Raw genomic sequence first — 22,446 nt, forward strand, 5'->3', positions numbered from 1 at the left:
GTTTGACACTGTCTTTAGCAGGAAGAAAGCTTAATTTCTATCATTGCTTACCAGTGGGTACGGAGTGCTGTTGGTTTTCGCTGCTATCGTGAGCCACAGTACTAGCATCTAAGCATATGAAGTAAGTTGTGAGGTTGTAAGGAGGGGGATTTCAATCCATAAAGCAAAAGCAAGATGGTAACAAGAGCAGGTAAGACTAAAAAATGGAAGAAAAATGAAAACAGCACCCTTAAGGGAAGTAAGAGGCCAAAGGTCAGCAGAGGAAGCATCACTGTTGCTCTTTCTGTATGCTGAGTGCAAGAGGCATGATATGGGGGTATTAGTTTAAGGCTGTGTGGACTCACACGTGCTGGCTGGATGCTGGAAGAAGAGAGGGTAGCTGAGAAACTGCCCACAACAGTAAAGTACCACCAAGTTCAAGGCAATCAGGAGCTCCAGAAAGGTTCAAAATAACGATAGAGGAGGAGCTCAAATACCGAAAGTGAATCTTTCAGTGCCCAATTTCTGTCATCAAATGACCCTGCTCACTAATTAGTGACCTCCGATGACCTTTGGTGACCTCCGATGACCTTTGGTGACCTCGAATGACCCCTGTGACCTAATTAGTGACCTCTGTTAACCTTTCCTGTGTCCTCAAATGACCTTTGCAAAGCAAATTTTTCGATCGGTGACCTCTGACCTAATTAGTGACCCTCCAATGACCTTTTCGTGTCCTCATATGACCTTTGTGAAGCGAATTTTTCGAGGGGTGACCTATGACCTAATTAGTGACCTCAGTTGACCTTTGGTGACCTCAGATGACCCCTGTGACCTAATTTGTGTCTTCCAATGACCTTTGTCGTGTCCTTATTTGACCTTTGCAAAGCAAATTTTTCGATCGGTGACCTCTGACCTAATTAGTGACCTCAGTTGACCTTTCCCTGTCCTCAGATGACCTTTGTGAAGCAACAACACATCATCAGTGGGGTAAAACTAACCTGTCTAAACCCTGTTCTAACCTAAGTTCTAAATCCTGCTCACGTTCAATATATATATATGAGTGGGTAAACAATCCAAAGCTTGGTCAATTCTTCTTCACAATGATAGGAAGAGCCAACATAGAAGGATCAAAAAGCGACATCACTATTAACTCTTGGCCGCCACAAGCCAGTTATCCCAGTTGTAACTTTTCACTAAGCAGGTCACAGGGGTCACCTGAGGTCACCAAAGGTCATCTGAGGTCACTAATTAGGTCAAAGGTCACCACTCGAAAAATTTGCTTCACAAAGGTCATCTGAGGACAAGGAAAAGGTCATCAGAAGTCAATAATTAGGTCACAGGGGTCATCTGAGGTCACCAAAGGTCATCTGAGGTCACTAATTAGGTCAGAGGTCACCGCTCAAAAAATTTGCTTTGTGTCCTCATATGACCTTTGTGAAGCAAATTTTTTTAGCGCTGACCTATGACCTAATTAGTGACCTCAGATGACCTTTGGTGACCTCAGTTGACCCCTTTGACCTAATTTGTGACCTCTGTCAACCTTTTCTGTGTCCTCAGATGACCTTTGCAAAGCAAATTTTTGAGCAGTGACCTCTGACCTAATTAGTGACCTCAAATGACCTTGGTGACCTCAGATGACCCCTGTGACCTAATGAGTGACTTCCGATGACCTTTGTCGTGTCTTCATATGAACTTTGTGAAGCAATTTTTTTGAGTGGTGACCTCTGACCTAATTAGTGACCTCATATGACCTTTGGTGACCTGGAATGTCCTCTGTGACCTAATTAGTGACCTCTTATGACCTTTATCGTGTCCTCAGATTACCTTTGCAAAGCAAATTTTTTGAGCGGTGACCTTTGACCTAATTAGTGACCTCAGATGACCTTTGGTGACCTCAAATGACCTCTGTGACCTAATTAGTGACCTCCGATGACCTTTTCGTGTCCTCATATGACCTTTGTGAAGCAAATTTTTTGAGCGGTGACCTTTGACCTAATTAGTGACCTCAGATGACCTTTGGTGTCCTCGAATGTCCCCTGTGACCTAATGAGTGACTTCCAATGACCGTTGTCATGTCCTCATATGACCTTTGTGAAGCAATTTTTTTGAGTGGTGACCTCTGACCTAATTAGTGACCTCAGATGACCTTTGGTGACCTCGAATGACCTCTGTGACCTAATTAGTGACTTCTGATGACCTTTTCCGTGTCCTCAGATGACCTTTGTGAAGCAAATTTTTCAAGCGGTGACCTTTGACCTAATTAGTGACCTCAGATGACCTTTGGTGACCCCTGTGACCTGCTTAGTGAAAAGTTACAACTGGGATAACTGGCTTGTGGCGGCCAAGAGTTAATAGTGATGTCGCTTTTTGATCCTTCTATGTTGGCTCTTCCTATCATTGTGAAGAAGCATTGACCAAGTTTTGGATTGTTTACCCACTCATATATATATATAACGTGAGCAGGGTTTAGAAATTCATGTTTTACCCAACTGATGATGTGTCGTTGCTTCACAAAGGTCATCAGAGGACAGGGAAAGGTCAACTGAGGTCACTAATTAGGTCAGAGGGGTCACCTGAGGTCACCAAAGGTCATTTGAGGTCACTAATTAGGTAAAAGGTCACCGCTCAAAAAATTTGCTTCGCAAAGGTCATCTGAGGACACGAAAAGGTCATCGGAAGTCATTAATTAGGTCACAGAGGTCATTCGAGGTCACCAAAGGTCATATGAGGTCACTAATTAGGTCAGAGGTTACCACTCAAAAAAATTGCTTCACAAAGGTCATATGAGGACACGACAAAGGTCATCGGAAGTCACTCATTAGGTCACAGGGGTCATCTGAGGTCACCAAAGGTCATTTGAGGTCACTAATTAGGTCAGAGGTCACCGATCGAAAAATTTGCTTCACAAAGGTCATATGAGGACATGACAAAGGTCATCTGAGGTCACTAATTAGGTCACAGAGGTCATTCGAGGACACCAAAGGTCATCTGAGGTCAATAATTAGGTCAAAGGTCGCCGCTCAAAAAATTTGCTTCGCAAAGGTCATCTGAGGACACGAAAAGGTCATCGGAAGTCATTATTTAGGTCACAGAGGTCATTCGAGGTCACCAAAGGTCATCTGAGGTCACTAATTAGTGAGCAGGGTCATTTGATGACAGAAATTGGGCACTGAAAGATTCACTTTCGGTATTTGAGCTCCTCCTCTATCGTTATTTTGAACCTTTCTGGAGCTCCTGATTGCCTTGAACTTGGTGGTACTTTACTGTTGTGGGCAGTTTCTCAGCTACCCTCTCTTCTTCCAGCATCCAGCCAGCACGTGTGAGTCCACACAGCCTTAAACTAATACCCCCATATCATGCCTCTTGCACTCAGCATACAGAAAGAGCAACAGTGATGCTTCCTCTGCTGACCTTTGGCCTCTTACTGCCCTTAAGGGTGCTGTTTTCATTTTTCTTTCATTTTTTAGTCTTACCTGCTCATGTTACCATCTTGCTTTTGCTTTATGGATTGAAATCCCCCTCCTTACAACCTCACAACTTACTTCATATGCTTAGATGCTAGTACTGTGGCTCACGATAGCAGCGAAAACCAACAGCACTCCGTACCCACTGGTAAGCAATGACAGAAATTAAGCTTTCTTCCTGCTCAAGATAGTGTCAAACACAAGACTTGAAATCATATATTTATTTTATTCCAATCTTATTTATTTAAAAAAAAGAAAATAACTGGGCCTTCACCAGGTCAGCAGCTGCTCCCATCGATCAGTTTTGTTACATTCCATGCAGCCAACGCTGCCTCAATGCTGTTTGTGTATTTTCAGCTTTAGTGTGGGGTGAAAGCTAATGCCCAACAGTTTTTTAAATACCAAGAGCAGGAAAAGAATAACAATGTTGAGTAAGTGAGTGAAGGCAAGAACATTGTCTTCTACCATGATATAAACATGCTTGTAAAGTTGTTCATCAAGATGTAGTTCAGAAAAACACACAGGGACAAGACTTCACTTTATTCAATAAATCATGGCTGTCCAGATTGCATATTCTGCTACGCACGTAAGCATGACAAGGTATATACACTCACATACTCAGACAGGTTTCATTGTTTAATATTGACAGGAGAAATCTTGGCAGTCTGTGTAATGCTGCACACGTGGATTCTGAAAAATTCAACTTAAAAATCAGTTTAATCAATGTAAGCCAACAGGAAACCAAAGGTGTTACAAACTGCTCATAATTTCCTGTATGCAGACTTCTCTATCTGTAACCAAGCCAGTTCAAAGCTGCAGTAGTAGATACCATCAGCACTCAGAAATGTATTTTATTGCTAGATTCACTCTTTAGCTTAGAATTTTAAATACAAAAACAAACTAACAAAAAAACCCACACCATTAAAAAAAAAAGCAAGCCCTGCTTTACAGAGATGTCCTCATCTTCAGCCAGGACTTAGCTGGTAGATTCCAGTAAAACTGTTGGGTTTTTGAAGAGATTACTCCACTGCTAACAGTGATACAGCTGAGCACTGCAACCATAAGGCTGGGTGTGTTCCTTCCCACTTCAATTAGACACACCATATTCGTTAGTGGCAGCTAAGGCACAGCTGGGCCTACAGATTGAAAATCCCAGAAGGAACTACTGCTTGCGGTAGTTTAATGCAAAACTAATTAATTGTAGGCAGTATCTAACTGGTAAAGTTACGCCATGATTTATATCACATTAAAGAACACAATAATATATGGTCATATTGGTCAGACCACAGCACACCAAGGAGTTCCATACGCTGATTCCATGACTCTGCATTTTGTTATCTATCAGCAATCCCTATTGTAGGAATAGCTTGACTATTTAGATCATTACAGTCAATTTGCCCACCCACATCATTTTATCTGAAACCCTCATGCACGAGTGCTACATCTGATGCCCCAATTGGAATCTAACAGTTTGAAAAAATGAGCTCTTACTGCACAAGCAATAAATAATGCCTGCTTTCTGCTGGCACCATTTCATTCACTGCTTCCCCAAACACTCACCTCCTTTCTGTCAGGTTCTTTCATTGAAATAACAGCTCTTCCACACTTTTTTCCTCTTAGGACCAGCATGTTTCCTACAGCAATAGAAACATCAGGCACTGAGACCATGCCTGCTCTGCAGCCCCTATGAATGATGGGACTCATCAGCTGGTGCTGCACTAATGAAGGACTTTGGCTGGTGTAGCTGAAATGCTGACTCACAACATGAACCAGTGATTGAGCACCTGGTGGGAAGGCAGGGCCAACCCAGGGGAGCTCAGGTGCATGCGGTTCACTGGAGTGACCGGAAGGGGTGGAGGCAGGATCTGCCCCTTCCCAGACTCTATTTAAGGGTTGGCAGCGGAGATGTGGACTAATCACTGGATATCACTGTCTATTTGAGGCCTTCCAAAGGTAAGCCACTCTTTTCATTCATTTTTGTGTTCGTGGCTGCTGTATTTGGGACCATCCTCAGTTACTGCAAGTAAAGACTTTGCCACCCTGCTATTATCGTGGTACTTTCTGTCCCATTATAGCTGATATCACAGTAATGCTTAAGTAGGGGCAGAAAAGGTTTGATACCATGTGTTTAAGGGACCAGAGTTACTTTACAAAAACAAAAGAAGTGAGGAAACAAATACGTGAGATTAAGGCTCTTACTGTTAGAGGCTACTTCACCTGTAGGCCCTTCTCTTGCCTCGCAGCAATAGCTTTTCTTTTTTCCCAGCAGCAGTTCCTACATTTTAGAGAGCCAACATCATAAAAAGAATCTAAAAATAGGTTAAAGCCTGAAACCAAAGAGCATCTGTTTTATTAGCAATGAGAGAAGCAGGAAGAAAAAGAATTGTAGGATAACGTATTGCTGAATGATTATGTTATATATTTCATGCTATCTTACAGAAGGTCTTTGAATATCTGGTTGTATTTCAGATTTGCAGTAAACTGATCCAGCTACAACCTCCTTTCATCTGACGTCACCTGAGGTTGTTTGAGTCCAGAATGTTTTTTAGCTGGGACTTTAGGTCATTCCATACAAACAGTTTATGGGCTTGTCCTGTCAAGTTCCATGTCTTGTGGGGTAGGGTAACACACTTGCCCATGCTTTGGGAAATTGAAATGGTGGAATGGATAGAGTGGAGGGCCAAAAAACAAGAAAACAGTTCCAACAGTGTGAGGTGAGACAAACTAATTTACTAAATAAGATATGAGAATGCAACATATAATACAATGTAACACAGTATTTTAGAATTGAAGCTAATGAGTCAAATAAAATGAAAGAGTGCACAAAAAAATTAAGTCCTGAAATGCCTGTTCTGTTTGTGTCAGACCTTGCTGCTGGTTTCCTCAGCAGCTGCTTCCTGATTCTTTATGTCATAGTAGATACAGAAGCACATAATAGAAGATGGTGGAATATCTCAGTGCCTCGACTTTTGCCAGTGAGACTTTCAAATCTTTTCTCACCTTTTACTCAAGAAACTGGATAATTTCTAGTGGAGCTTCACACCTCATACAGGTCACTGGTATATAAGGAATCTTTATAAATTCTCTTTCAGTAACTAACCATCCAAACGACAGGGAGGAATCTGCATTTAAAAATATGTTTCTGATTTAGGAGCACAGGACTGTTTCATCAGGAATCCAACTCATTCAGATGCCATGAGCCTTCTAAACTAAGACTTTATTATTATTATTATTTTTAAATTTAAGTTGTATTATTGCTCTGATGCTGGAATTGTTTATATCCGAAAGCTCACACAGAACACTGGGCTTTTTTTATTCATCCTTTTCAACTCCCCTGCTACATATCAGTAGTTCCCAGAGTCCCAGTAGCCTGGGCTTAAAATGTGATGCAGTGAAAGAGATTCAGACAGGCTGATGTAAAATTGTAGACTGATTCTCTTTCAAATGCTTATAGGAAGAAATTGCTAAGTTGTTCCAGTTATTGCCTCATTGCTATCTGTGTTAATGGGAAACATTCCAAAGTGATTTTGAGTTTCTACTCTTAATCCATCAAAATACTTATAGTCTTGACTTCATTGGTAATGTTTATTTAACCAACATTAAGATCATCTCTATTTGCAGCTGGAGAAGAAATTATTTACCTCATGTCTTTTCCAGTACAAATTATGCGATTAGAACAGGCTTTACATTTCTGCTTTTTAAAACTGGGAATATTTTGAAGCTTGTTTCAAAATGTTCACGAAACATCTTTCCCATAATGGTAAACCTTTATGTAAGCACAAATGTACATCAACTAAGCTTTCATATAAATGGCCACTGGACTGGCATTTTACAGGCCATATCCAGCATCACCACTATCCTGCTCTGCCTATAGTACTTTTTAAGGAAGTAACAACAATACCTGTTGAAGTATCAGTGACGTAGCAGAGAATGGAAAAGGTTCATCAAATCTTCCTCTGATCAAAGTATCTTGACCTGATGTCTTTCTGGAGTAACAAAACAGTACCAGCTGGCCTTGGTCTAAACTGACAGCCTTAATATGCATCCTTTTCTCTTCACTGTGTAATAGAATGTTGGAGAAGCACTACAGTCCTAGAAGTCATAATTTGATATTATTTTAACATTATTTCATGTAAATGATAATGACATACCACAGTAAGTACACAACTACGATAAAATATGTCCAGAGTTGTTTGGGATTTATTTACTATTGCCTATTGAATTACAGGATGATCATCACATGGCCTTAGATATGCACCATCACCTATTTTGCATGACCTTACCAGGCATAAAACTTCTCTCCATCAGGAGAAGGGACAGCAGGCAGACAATATTGCCTCTCTCTTTCTTCTTTATAATAAATAAAAGAGGAGGAAAGCAAGACAAAGAGAGCCGCTCACCTCCTAGGTTCTCAAAGTTCTCTTGGAAACTTAAAGACCAAGAACACATTTTATATTACTCTGTTCAGTGTGATAATATTGAATAATATATATTATTTACAGCAGTATCAGGATAATGAACTACTCAAGTTATCCATCTCTAGCACGTCTAAAACATCTTTCATTTTCATACATGGTAAATCTCTAATTTTTAATTATTTAGGCCACTGCTTGTATTTTTAGTCTCCAAAATTCCTGTTCTATCCCTCTACTGGATCCCAGTGTCAGTAATACAGTTGTATAACTTTTTAGATGAATGTAGCATATCAACAACTAACATAAATAAAATCCTTTTTTTTTTTTAAGATTTCAAAATGAATTTTTTAAGCTAGCAGAAAAACAAATCTCTATGGAAATGGAGGAATGAAGCAAACATCCATTCCTATTCATAGTTTGCCATTCACAACCATTATAAACATACTCGTATGAAATGGCAGCTGAATCTCTCCCACATTTCACAAGCCAACAGATTGTAATTGTGGCCCTATATATCTTCTGTTAATAACCGACCTGTTTTACTCTCCTTAATATTTTTTTCTCAAACGCATCCAGTCTGCCCTCCACCCTGTCTGGGTGAACTGCTAAAGTTAATTTTCTCTTTGTGATATGGTGACAACTGATATATATATAACTGATTTCTTTTTAAACCAATCATTCCTTTACATTCAAGGAGAAAGAAAATGCTCTTCTCCTTCACAAGGCACTTTTGATATGAGTTAAAGTAACCTCCTCCATCACTGACAGGGAGTACTCTCACTGTTTCCTCAATGATTAGATGATCTCTGCTGTATCTGGGACAGAAAATCCCTGTGCCGTACCAGTTACACAGGATGTTCTAGTAAGGGGTCATTTCATAGGGCAGTATCAAATTAGTTTCCAAGATGATGACAAACTACAGAGTGGCCAGTTTTGCTGGCTAGCTGAAGACACTAATGAAATCAAGAATCTGTGGTTGTCAATTGCAGTGGTACTTGATTCTTCTCAGAAAGACCTAATCTGAGAATCACAAGTTGACAGAGAAAATGTGACAGTGAGAAGAATTTAACCGGAAAATCATTCATAAGCTTTTCCTAGTCTACTACTATATCTAACTTAATGGAACTAAAGTGTTCCTAGGAAGGCATACCTTTGCAATATATCTGTAGAATTCATCCCTCACAGATCAAGGTATTAATTTTGCTTTTGAAAAGTGTTCCTTAGGCTAGGGAACTAGAAAACATTACTTATAGGATTTACAGTTTAGTGAGTTCTTAGTATGTGAACAAGCTGGCAAGATGTAAGCCAAACTACCTGTGGGCTAATTGGTATGGCTGGAAAAGTTTCAAGGCAGATCTGAACATTGACTTTGGTTTGGTAGAGGCAGAAATGAGCTATTACTGATTCCAGGCTTCTGGTTATGACTTGAGCATGATTATCTCCTACCTTCCTTCACTGTCACGTTTCAAAATCTCACACGTCTTAACTTCAGTCTTCATGGATGGTAAGATGGTTGGTTTCTTCCGAGTGATCCATAAAAAGTCACCTATGTATCCTTAAAAAATAAAGATACAACACAGGAGAATAAAGAGCTGAGCATTAATCTGAAGGAACCCTCCCAGTAGATATCTGTGAAAATAGACATGAAAGCATAAATATAGTGAGAAACCAACCATTGTAGCAGTAGTTTGTCCTTCAATAAATCTATGCTACCAAGAGCCTCATATGTTAACTTAATTATCATTATTATCTAACAGTTAAGGAAACCAAGATTTTTGGTATGAGGGAGTTCTATTGAATTGAGGAGGGAAAACACTTTTTTTTTTACTCTATACGGCTTTTTTAGTAAGTTGTTTGCCTCTTTTCCTTATCAAGATTTGTCAGCTGCTGAAGAAATGCTTGTTTATTTAGTTTTAATAGAACATGGAGAGTTTTTACAATAGGTCAGTGGATATTCCCTTTATGAAACATCACCAGTTTGTCTATTTATGGAAGGAGACTTAAGGAATTTTGTAAAAATGTCGCTACTTTGAAGATAATACAAAGCAATCAAAGCCACCCAAAGTCAGCTGAATATTTTTTAAGACTGAGCCTAAGATAACAGGGGTGGATTGGAAGAGATTTAGATTTTGTATCTCACTAACAAATCCATCAGTGTTTTCCTATTTCCTCTGAAAACCTTTAAATAAGATTAATACTGATCTGTTTTATGTCTAGCCCAGTTTTCAACTCATTCTCCCTCTGACAGAGCTATTAACTTGGATAAGGCTTACAGTACTTGCAACCTTGATTTTTCTTACATCTGCCTTGCAGGTTTACATGTATGACTTTTCCCTACTGTAGGCTGGAATATTTGTAAGGCCTATCCTCTTTTATAAAACTCATAATCATATTAGATTTACAGATTTGCATACAAACAAAAACAACATAAGATGTTACAAATCTTTCCCTGGACAAGGTCAGTCACACTCACTCCAGAAACTATGCATTTAATTCTGGCCCCTGCATACAAAATATGTTTATTCATTTTAAAGAGAATTGTAAAAACACATGCCATTTGAAACTCATTTCAGAAGAAAATAGCATTGTTTGAAAGCCTTTTGTAAACAGAAGTCTGTGTTGGAAATACTCTTCTGTAATACAAAGTATAACTATTTTCACTTAGTATTTGATCAGTTATGAGTAGCTGATCCATTGTTTCTAATATGACAAAATAACCTGCTACTTTTGAAAAAAAGTGAGAGGCCAAATAGTTGATCTGACAACCTGTTACCTCCAGCAACTGCTACAGTGCCAGGTTGTGGGTGGAGTGCTTATCTTGTTTTCCGTATTGCTTTATATCTGATATGCAGCTCAAATTTAATGGCTTGGGATTGCTTGGCAAGTATTATATCTAAAAATGAAAGTATCACAAAACATGCCATTGATAAACGTTACTGAACTCAGTGTTTCTCATAACATTCCTCTATCACTTGTGATTTCCCTATGGAGTTAAATTCGAGCACTGATGTTAATGGATTAATATCATGTGTGCAGATCCAGGTGTGCTTTGTGTAGTCTCACTCTGAACTCAGCAGTGCTGGGGAACATAATGCAGAGCCACTCACATGTTGCTTCATTTATACATATATTTTTTCCTGGAGCAGACTGCCTTTCTCCAAACACTCTTTTCCATCTACTAAGCTTTGTCTATAATTATCAGCTCAAGTACCACTCAAGTGCATAAGATCTATGTCTTCCAATATTTCAATTATTTCTAATACTTGAGTACAGAAGATATGTTACTTCCAAGTGTTCAATTCACGTAAGGCTGTACTGTTTAAGTGAAGGAGGCTTGGTTTAGTGCTTACTTATGGATACGTACATCATACGATTTATTAATGGAAGCAAAGATGACAAGCAGGAAGTGGGCAACTGGGAAAATTTAGAGGCACACAGAACACAAGCAGCACAAAACAACTAACATACTGGTGTGGTCTGTAGTTCAGTGGAAATCTATTGGCATTAAATGCTGTTTGTAAGCAGAAAAGGCTATCACGGTATGCCTCTAAAATTGGCTTAGCACCATTACAAGATTTCTGCTAAAATCCTCAACTTTACAACATTATAGATTTGAAATACGTAAGTTATATGTTTTATGTTGGAATTAAGTAAGTTTTAATCAAGCGCTCATAATTAAGCATTTTCATCAGTCAACATTCTTTAACTTTCTCACTATCAAAAAGTAACTTTGGAGTGTATTTTATGATCCTGTATTATACCTCCATGTACTGATCCCTGCATTATAGATTCACCAGCAAAAGTGTTCAAGAATCCTAGTAATGTCAAAAATAAGCACCTAAGTAACACGTGTCCTTCTGTTTGTTCTCTGTGAAACCAAGAACATCTATTCAAATGACTATGGCATGATAGAAATATTGTAAAGTGTACCTACAAAGTAAAAATTGGCAATGTCTCTGCTTTAGTTTATTTTGCAAAATCAGAAGAAGAAAAAAAGAAAAGATTTCCTTATCACATCTATATTGGAAATAAAATTTCACACCTGCTGACACCAGTGGCAAATTCTGAACAACTTCAGTTGAACTAGGATTAAATTTCATAAGTCTGATATACACCACATAACATCTTCATCTGAATCATGTTTTCCATAAAGCGCTGAGCTTCTGTTGCTTGTTGTCTTTTTATTTTAACAAAGGTCCTAGCTATCCGACCAGATCAAAGCTATCCTGACCATTGCTATGATAATTATTAATTAGGTATTAGTTGTTATTAAGTTATTATTTCTCAGGTCCTTATTTTGTTTGAGCACACCAACACACTGGCTCAGAAAAATTGCTTCCCTCTGGTTTTCACATGGAAGCCTAGTACAACACTTGTGTGCACCTCAGAAGGTGATTTAAGGAGACACTATAAAGATAAAAATTATCTGTCAGTAAGAGATTTCCTGAACTGTTCATTCTTTGGTATTGTGGATGTTTTCCTTAAGGCATTCCCTCTAAGGGCCTAAATACAGAACTTTAATTCCCTGTGTAGTCATTAAAAAATACAAAACAAACACAAACACAGAATTCTGAATAAGTATGTACGTACTTTGATTCGCTTTTTAACCTGTTAACTGTCTTGCTCCTAACAAAATCATGTACATTAGAGGAGCACAGTTGGGCAGTGTGACAGCATCATACCATGGCCAGTCCGGCCTTCAACGCTTGGAGCAGCAGACTCCCACCGTTTTGTTTTGGATACATTTCCACAGGCCACTTTAGCATAAGCTTGACAGTTTTGGCTGATATTTAATGAAAGTTTGCTTTCTTTATTCTGTCACATTACACTTGGCTGTGAAGGTTTGTTAACTTTTATTTATGTGAGGATAAGCATGAGGGGTAAGTGGTGAAGGCTGACAAACCCTTGGTAACAAACCACCCACACACTTAGATATTTTATGGAGGGAGATATCCATACAGTATAATTGTACATAATAGTTACAAAGTTAATCTTTAACACTTATTCCTCTCCCAGGCCAGCTTCAGGATTATTTTTGATTGCTTTTTAAGTTCATTCAGCTCACAATCTACTGTGTGACAATCATATAAAACTGTGTCAGACTCTTATATTGGCTTTAATTGTAACACAAATGTAATGTGACATGAACAACGCACCCTGGTGTTTGAGGAATAAAGTGATACATCACAGTGCCAGTGTGTGAATCAGACTTCTCTGAGTGCCATTGTTATGGAAAATATGGCCTTCAGATGAAGCAAATGCAGCAGCTGCCCAAGAATCTGAGCTCAAGAGAGAGCCCTGTCCTGTCAGGGTGCTTGTCAGTACTCAATTCTTCTCCATGATCTCCAAATAATCTTAAAATACTACTAACTGACCTGCATTGACTTCAAAAGATTGTAATCAAATGTTTGTTCTGAAGGCTGTTCTGATATGCTGTAAATATCCTTTTATATCCCTTCTCCCCCCTCCCAACTGGGGTGTATTTGATCTGCCAGAAGCTCATCTTGTTTGGCATTTCCAGAATTTGTCTTCCTTCTTACTCCCCAGTTTACACATCTGTAATACCTACACATATAAGCATTTTAACTCATGGACAATATGTAAACATTGTATACATATACCTATTCTGTTTTCACAAATACCAGCTCATCAGAATTAGAGGCACTACTGACTTCTTTAACGCCACATTAGTTTCAGAATATTCTTTGGGGCTTCTGTGTCTCCAATAATCCCTGTGGGCAGAACCTCCACACAGATGCCAACAAGCCCCACACAAGCCAACATTCAGGGCTTGCTTTATGAGCTTGCTATTTTTCCACAATCCGACCAAAATAAGCCAAACATGAGCTCTCTGAACCCATGTGCAAGCCACTCTGGACTTGAGAGAGCATTTCAGGGCCCACAGAAGATAAGAGTATATCCACTGTGTACCTGCATTCCACCATCATAATTAGACTCTCTGGACTATGTGGTGATTACTAAGCCCCTCAGATGTACTGAAAGAACTCAGAATTACCCCCTGCACCAGAGGTGTTCATTTAATTAATATTATCAAACAGGCAGTAATGTTCTCTTGCAGAATAACCTGATTTCAATTACACTGCAGACAGGGCCCCGCAAGGCTGCAGAACATCCCTATTTCTGCAGATTACACTAAGTTAGTGATGACGATATTTTGAATATTCATCCTTTTGCAAGGATGTTGCTGTGATGCTGCAATTTAATGATCCCCAAGCTAAAAATGGTTAATGTTCCCATTGGGGGCCTCATTGTGTGAATTATTGACATAGTAGCCATGACAGAAATACCTTAAGAGGTTTCTAGAGCCTTCATTTTGGCAACTGGCATTTGTTTTTAATACTAGTCTCCTCTGTCAAGCAATTCACTCAGCCTTGAAGAAGCATTCTTTGTGCTAGGATAATGTCTTTATCAAAAAGCAGATGCTTCTTTCATGTTCCACAACAGATATATACAGAACTTAGGGAAATTACTACATTACAATGAATTAAAAAATACTGACTGATAACAAATTATAGAAAGCATTCAAACATGTATAGACTTCCTTGGTGTAACTTGCCTTAATATAACACTGGATAAACTTGGTGACTCTAAGGAAAGCAAAACTGCACAGTACAGCAGATACAGGAATGTCTGTTAACACTACGTGGTGATCCAGCTGTGAGGAAGTCTTAAGTCTTTACATAAATCATTTCCTGCTTTCTTATCTGTCTTTCATTCCAGCTAAAGAACACTTCTAGATTAGAGTTTAAAGTCAAACAACAATCTGATGATGTTCTTTTAACAATTCCTCTCATCTTTTATCCCCAAAGCAAGAGTAATGCCAGAGGAAAGCCATAGAGAATTATGGGTTGGTACACCTTCTTATACTGCATGGATAGAAGATAATTATGTCATGACATAAAGTGTAAGGCCCTGTAATGTAATTCAGATAAAAGGACTAGGACACAAACCTCTGGCAATGGCAGCTATCATCTTTATATCTTTTCACTCTGCTTAAAAATGGATAAGTAAATAAACATACAAGTAACCTCTTAACGACAGACTGAACAGGAATACTTCTGAACCAGCTCAGATTAACTTTGACAGATCACTAGAAGAAAGTCTTTTTGCAGAAGTATCATTAGGATGCTCAATAATTTTGTACCCTTTCCTCATTATGAAAGCTCATGTTTTTTGCATTTTTTTTTCCCTGGATTAGTGATTTTTCTCATGAACATTTCTCCGAGTATAAGAAATTGTCAAGATTTAAGAATTAAAATGGATTCTCATGCTCACATTTTATGTACAACAGAGCAAAAAATGTCTCTGAAATGCTACTGTTCTATGATGGACTAACTAGAAAAGGACATGACATATTTTGCTTTTTGCAATGCTTGTAATTTCAGAATTGTAACGAGAAAGAGAATAGATGGAAGATTAATGTGCTTCTAAGCCGAGACAAAAAGAGTTTAATGGATTTCTCTACTTTTGTGTGAGTTCCCTAACACTTTCTGATTTGTGGCACACACAGACATCAGCCATACCAGCAGTTACTATCTACCACTCTTCTCTGACATGACTCTGAAGTTGATCTGAAACCCCTGTACATTTTCCCACTGTCTTCCAAAAACTGTGGAATCTGACTTTGGACATTTCACTTGTCTTCCTGTTCTAGCCAGGATTACAAAGTCTAACATTAAGAATTCTTTACATATTCAGATCAGCAGGGATATTAATGTCCATACCTTTTGTCACTATGGATAAAGACAAAATAACAACATTTTAAATTGGGGTGGACCTCAACATTAAATTGCAGCATCACAGCAACATCATATGAACACGAACAAAAAATTCATTGGTTGGTCTCCACTGTTTACTAATAAACTCTGCAAAGCGATTTGAATGGAGTATAACAATTATTGGTAAACATAGAAAATAAATAAATAAATCAAGAGATAACAGCAATTGAAAAATTTAGATTATACAAGGGAAAATCTGGTAATCAAAGTGGCATGTACAAGCAATGCTTCTATAATAGCCACATTGTTTCATAGTCCAGGCATAACAGAGGGATTCTGTTTCATTGTAACACTCTATTGTGAAATGCAAGCTACAACTACTTCAGTGACCTCCATCCAGCAGGACTTGGTCTGAATGTTCAAAAAGTGATCCTCATGAAAGCTCTGTATTATTAGATCTACCTGATACACTCCCACCATTTGATAAATACTATTGGTTTTCTCTTCCATTTTTTCAAATCAATTTCTTCTCATCGTACTTTTTCACTGGCAGTTTTCTATAGAATACAGCAATATGAGCATAGATAAAATGTAATGATGAAGTGCAGCATCAGTGTTGCATGGGGCAGGGTGGTAAAATCTCCAATCAAAGTCAGGAAATAAAAAAAAAAAAAGAAGAGCATTTTATGAGCTGTACAGAATCAATAGAAAGAGCGTAGGCATTTCTATATTTTTTCAAAGGGAACATAGTTATCTTATACCAAACAATATCAACAAAAGAGGATAAATGAAATGCTATATTGCAAGATCATAAGGCAGCTGTACAACTGTAAAACAGGACTGAGATTCCTGCAGGAAGGTCTCTCTCCTAGTTCCTAGTTCAGCCTTCACATATTTTATGATAATATTTTAACCTCTTTAGCTAACATACTTATTGTTTGTTTTTCTTTTTGTTGGTTTTTGTTTGTTTTTTGTTTGTTTTTGTTTTGTTTTGTTTTTTTCCTACTTGGCTCTGAAACTTTCAGTTTGAAGAAGACACAGAAGAAATGAAAACCAAATAAACTTTTAGAAGTGTTCACAGTTTCTGCAAGAGTAAAGCGTGGCTATGTAGAAAGAAAGGACACTGACTGTCATGACTTTGACTTGACAAGCCCAGGTGGCCTTTTAGCTCACAAAGTTGCATTCCTCCTCACTCATTCACCCATTATTCTATCAGCAGCAAATCACATTGCTGCATGGAGAGGATCAAACTCTCAGAAGATGCCACAATGCACAAAGAAATTCATCAGCCATAAGGAGAGCACTACGAGCTGACCTGGCAAAGCAACAACCACTTCCACTGCACTGGGTCTGTGTGATGTTACAAATGATTTAGTGGCAGGACATAAGTGGTTTCAGTGTTCAGAAGTAGTGTCCAAGTAATCTCCATCTTTCTATGAACCCATACGCTATCTGAAAATATGCACTGTATTATCATTATTTGCAAATGTAATTCTGTTCTTCTGCTAGTTCAAGAGCATTCCTCTGTGGCTATTCAGCATTAATGTTTGCCATCTTTTCAAAAAATAGACATAACTATACCTGTCACATTAATTCATTAAATATACGTATATATATTTATAATCAGTCCCTAGTATTATTATCTAATAGTGCCTTACCTACTACTCTATGAACTAATCTACTAATTGACTTAGTAACCTATTAACACCTACTAGTAGTTTTCTAGTTACAAACAATGCACTGCAACGTAGACACCTTAAGCTGCTTACTTTTTAGGGCATGTTACTGTGAATACTTGGGCATTGTGAGAACACATTTCAGGTAAACTGGCTCTGGACTGGTCATCTCCCTTCCCTCCAGGCTTCTGAACCATATTTACTGATAGCAGCAGTAGATTTGGCCCATTTATATTCCCATCTTCCCCTTAGTCAGCAGTGACAACTTCAGAATGAACACAGAGGCTGTGTAACTCGCTTCCCTTTTGCCTGTCAGCAATAATTATATCATTATTATTATTCTACAGGAGAAAACAGCAGCAGCCATGATAAGTGTACAGTATGATATAACAATACCAGGTTACACGTTCATGGAATCTCATCTGCACAAGAATCATGAGCTTTCTTTCCCCACTGGTTATGCCAGGATCTCCCAGTGCCGTCAACAGTACTTCTCACTTAACACATCACAGTATCACTGTCTGCTGTCACTCCTGAATAATCTGCACCCCTCAGCCTCAACATTTCCAGTCTATTTCCATTCTCAAAAGCCAAGTCAGTGATTATCACTTCAGGCAGGGGGGCCTGGTGAAATCTCTATCCTACCTGTCCCTCTAACTATGTCTTTTTCTAGCCCCCATCATTTTAGTGTTACTCATGGAGATCTTCACCCACATCACGTACCAGAGTCAGCATTTTGCAGGCATAGTATTACCATGTTCATGTAAGTATTTACCTCCACACATTTCCAGAAATTCAACCACTCCCTCAACCCAGTATCGTCAATCCAGTTCACAAGCCACCCCACAGAAACACAGTTATCTCTTCCCACTCTGAAGTGCTATATAAAGAAAGGTAAGCGTTACCTCATGGTAATTAGCAAGGAATGATTAATATCTTCTCTATGTCTAATCTACTGAGCTCGCTCACTGGGTGACATAATTGGTGAATATCTAGATTCATATTCTCATATTATTCTATAAATGAAAAATACTGTCTTCAGTGCAACCAGCAAGCAAATTCTTTCCTTAAGGGTGCCTACCTATTAACTTTCCTATAAGGAAAATGACATAAGAATTTTCTTTAGCATTGCTCAGCTGCAAAAAGACCAGGAAACTCTATTAGAGATTTCCAGGCATACAGTTGGTAATTGTCCTTCTGCCAGCCCCACTTAAAAGAATTTAAAGGCTGGAAACTGTAAGTAGAGGTGTAACTCACCTGTTAGACTCAGGACCACGAATGGCTGCGTACAATGAAGCAGCTTGCAGTTAAGCAGTCAATGGAGAGAAAGAAAAAAGAAGCCACATGACACACAGGAAAAGAAAGAAAAAAATTGGTGCTTGGTGCTTCTTATAATCTTTCTCATGGGCTTAATTCACTTCAACTGCTTTGACACAACTGAATCAAATTATTAATCTCCTAGAGAACAGATGGCTGAGAAGTAGAAATGATGAAGGAAAGTTGATTTAACAACTAAATATATCCTGAAGAGAACTTTCTTTGTAGGATTCATCCAACTTATATCAAACAGTCAAAATCTTATAACAAATATTGAGGTATATGGGATATATAATCCGCTGCTGACATAATCCACATTTTTTTTCCTACTCTTTTTTTTTTTTTTCCCTACTTTTTTTTTTTCTTCTTCTTTTTTTGGTAGATCTGCACCCTTCACCTTAAAGAGAAATTCATGAAATTAAATGCTTCTATGGAAGGTCCACATCTGGGTCACAGTTTAAAGGCTGTTAAGATGATACCTTGTCAGCCACATGAATGAGCAGACACATATGCACACAACCAGGCACATTCAGGCAAGACATACCTGTCAGCCAGAGAGTCTTTGCAGTGATTTATTTGAATTTAGGGTTGACTCCTATTTTCTGTGCAGATTTCAAGGGAAATTGCAAACATATATATTCATCAGGCTCTGTCAAAGGAGGGACAGAAAGAGGAATAAATAAGAATTGAATTTGATTGAAAATCACAAAACAAATGGAACAGTCTAAATAAATACAGCATTTTTTGTAAATTACGACCTTTCATGAACTTGGTATACAGATGTTATGGTTTAAAGTGGCAGGTGGTTAAGCACCTCACATTCGTTCACTCATCCCTCTCCCTCTCCAGTGGGAGTGAATTGGAGGGGAAAAAAATAGAATTTGTGGGTTGAGATAAAACCATTTAATAAGACAGGGAAAAAGAAAAGGATCCTGTCTGACCTATTCCTATGGCCTGAGTAACTGCAGGACCTAAACATCTCAGACTTACTCATCCTCACAATATCCTACTAGAGCATTATTTTCCTGGCTTTTAAAGTTGGGAAACTGAAGAATTTGATGGAATAAGAAAAAGAAGTAATAGTAAATGTTCAAAAAACTTGTAATGTTTTAGTGGAAACTGCTGCCCAGATTAAGAGAAATATTAAGTTCCCTATTTCCTTTGATTTTAATGGAACAAAAAATACTGAATTGGGTTAAGATCAGTTGACAGCAATATTCACTTGGTATTACTGGATGTGAAATAAGAAGCAATACTTAAGGACTTGCAGGAACAGAAGTTTTTAATTAAAATTTCGCATAATGAAGTAAGTATATCTAATATATTATTATGTTTCCAAGTTTTGGATACGTAAAGCTTAGACAAAGGGAGGCAGATAAAGGTTAAAAGGGCAGACTGGGGCTCACTAAGGAAAGGCAAGTGCAGTTTACCTCTCAGAATTATGTCTCTTCTTCCTTTTTCCTGTCTGGTGGAAGGATTGCTCTACTGACAGGGTCAAGAAATGAAAACAGAATATATAACTTAAATTTGCAAATGTCAGCTCCATACATTCATACATCACTGAACATCAAGCCGTTAAAACATTCCCTTTAGGTTACACCTCATGTTTCAGCGTCATTCTCATTTACCTCTGTTGTAGCCATACATGCACTCAATGTACATAACAAACATGGAGTGTACTGTTTGTATCATTGCATGCTTGTGTATTGTGTAAATACATGCAAATGCATTTTTAACTTAGGTGTGGCCAGCTGGAATGATTAACGGTGAAGAACAGTGCATCTCCTCTACTTCTCTTCCTCTTTCATGCATTATGTTGCAAAGTCTTTCTTTAGTTTCATATTACCTTTCATCCTCAGAGATCATTTTGTATGTACACAACTGAGCTTAAATACAACCACTTCAAAGCACCAAGGAAATATTACATTGTAGAAAGGGCAGTTAAGGAGACAGGCAGCCTTCAGATTCTGTCCCACCAAATTTGCATCTCTAGTGCCTACAGAGAACAAGAGTTTCATTTTTAAAGCTTACTCTTGCAGAAGTACCACGTACAGAGGATTGTATGGTTCACAAAATGCTGACGGGCCAAGATTAGTTTTCGTTTGTTCGTGACTAAGGCAAAGGAACAACGAAGCAACCTTATAAGTTCAAGTCCATCAAGCTCAATCACACATCTCTGACAAAGCCTATGGAGAGGACAAACTCCTAAGCTTCCCTGTGTTCAAGTAAAATCATTTCTATGATGATTAGATAATCTTGTCATGTCCCCATGGCGTGTTCTACCCCTCTGTCCTGGCATAAAGGGAATTTTCTGGTACTGCTCCCTAATCTAATGTTAAGGACTGTTCATTCTACCTTTTTTTTTTTTTTTTTTTTTGCCTAAAGAGTTTGGACAGGTAGCTCCTTTTCCCTTTAATTTAGTACTCTGCATCTAAAGAAGATAAAAGGAGTTTAATTAAATTCCAAAAAGTTTGCCTAAATACTCTGTGAAGAATTTGTAGTTGTAGAAGATTCTTTGTAGAAATCTTCCAAATGTTGTGCCTCTTTATTATTGCATCCCCATTCCATCTCATTGTGTTTATGTAAGTGATCAGCAGTCTTATAAATAATACAGTGTAAAGTAGGAAGTGACATTGAAAGCCAATTGCTATACAAAATTATCAAGTGATGAGCAATTTTTATTTACTTCACTGGATTTTGGATCAAGTCATTATGGCAGAGAATAAAGAATCAGATTCATCTCTTTTCAGATAAATAGTAAAATTGCTACTCAGTGGCAATGGAAGCACAAAGAGTGCTCTATCACTATAATTGCCTTCATTTTACAAGAAAGCAATTATCTCCGAAGAATTCCATAAACAATGTGGATATAAATCTACAAACATATGACAGATATTTAACACACTTAATTTTTAAGTTTTCTTAATTTAAGAGTGCTCGATACCCACAGTGTTTGCACGGAGCATCCAGGTTATCTGTTTGTAAGAAAACATGCATGCAGAATTATAGTTTGGCACTATGTAAACCTTCATAAAATTATTATGAAAAGAAGCAAGCATTATTTATCTTTAAAATCCAGTCACTAAACTTGAATTTCCTCCTAGAAATTTTAATTAGCAATCTGAAAGACACTAAGGCAAAATATCTGCTCTTAGTTGTCTGTTCAGGTTAAATTAAATTATTTCTGAAAGTAATATAATTAAAATCCTTTTAGTTCTTAATCAATATTTTATTTACATTAATTTGCTTTTTAGTACTTGATTAGTTCTTTTGAAAGGGGTATGGTAGCTTATTTTCCCTTTATTATATACCCATGAGATGGATCTGTACTTTTGTGCTCTAGCAGCACAGAAACACTGTAAAGATGATAAAATTATATGTTTATTCAGGTGGGCAACTGGAATTCTACCATATCTCAAGAGAAATTCAGTTAATCTTATTTATGTATTTATTTATCTCAAGCTCCTATTTGAAAATATCCTTCATTGGAAATCATGTAAGATGATACATACTACGCAAAGGGCCTGATTCACCTAATTTCACTTAAGCCCCTATAAAATGGAGTGAATAAGAAAAGTAAAAATGATCATTCTTATTTTGGACTCCTACACATTCAAATTAAAAACAACAAACAAACCTAAAGCTAAGCCCTACAGCTGCCACTGCTCCACTGTTATCAGGAACTCCACATAATTGGCCCTCACCAAATGTGCTTAATGAGTAATCATACAACAGAGACTTGCATACCCTTAATGTATAAAGAAGCTGACATTAACCATGTCAACAACTATTAAAATGGAAAGGTATTTATTTCAACACAAGATTTATAAAGACTTTGGTTGGTCTCTTCTTTATT

The 22,446-nt window shown here is 37.9% G+C and overlaps 1 long non-coding RNA gene across 1 annotated transcript; it reads right to left on the bottom strand.

The window, feature by feature from the left end:
* Positions 1 to 7,344: 7,344 nt before the first annotated feature.
* LOC107318007 (uncharacterized) lies at positions 7,345 to 21,525 on the bottom strand. Its single transcript, XR_001557103.3, has 4 exons — positions 20,021 to 21,525; positions 19,135 to 19,239; positions 9,305 to 9,413; positions 7,345 to 7,535 (listed from the first exon to the last, which is right to left on the bottom strand). It is a non-coding gene; the product is annotated as an uncharacterized LOC107318007 (long non-coding RNA).
* Positions 21,526 to 22,446: the final 921 nt, after the last annotated feature.

Source organism: Coturnix japonica, chromosome 12 (assembly GCF_054131305.1).
Source record: "Coturnix japonica strain WE chromosome 12, WE-NBRP24, whole genome shotgun sequence".
Lineage (NCBI taxonomy): Eukaryota > Metazoa > Chordata > Aves > Galliformes > Phasianidae > Coturnix > Coturnix japonica.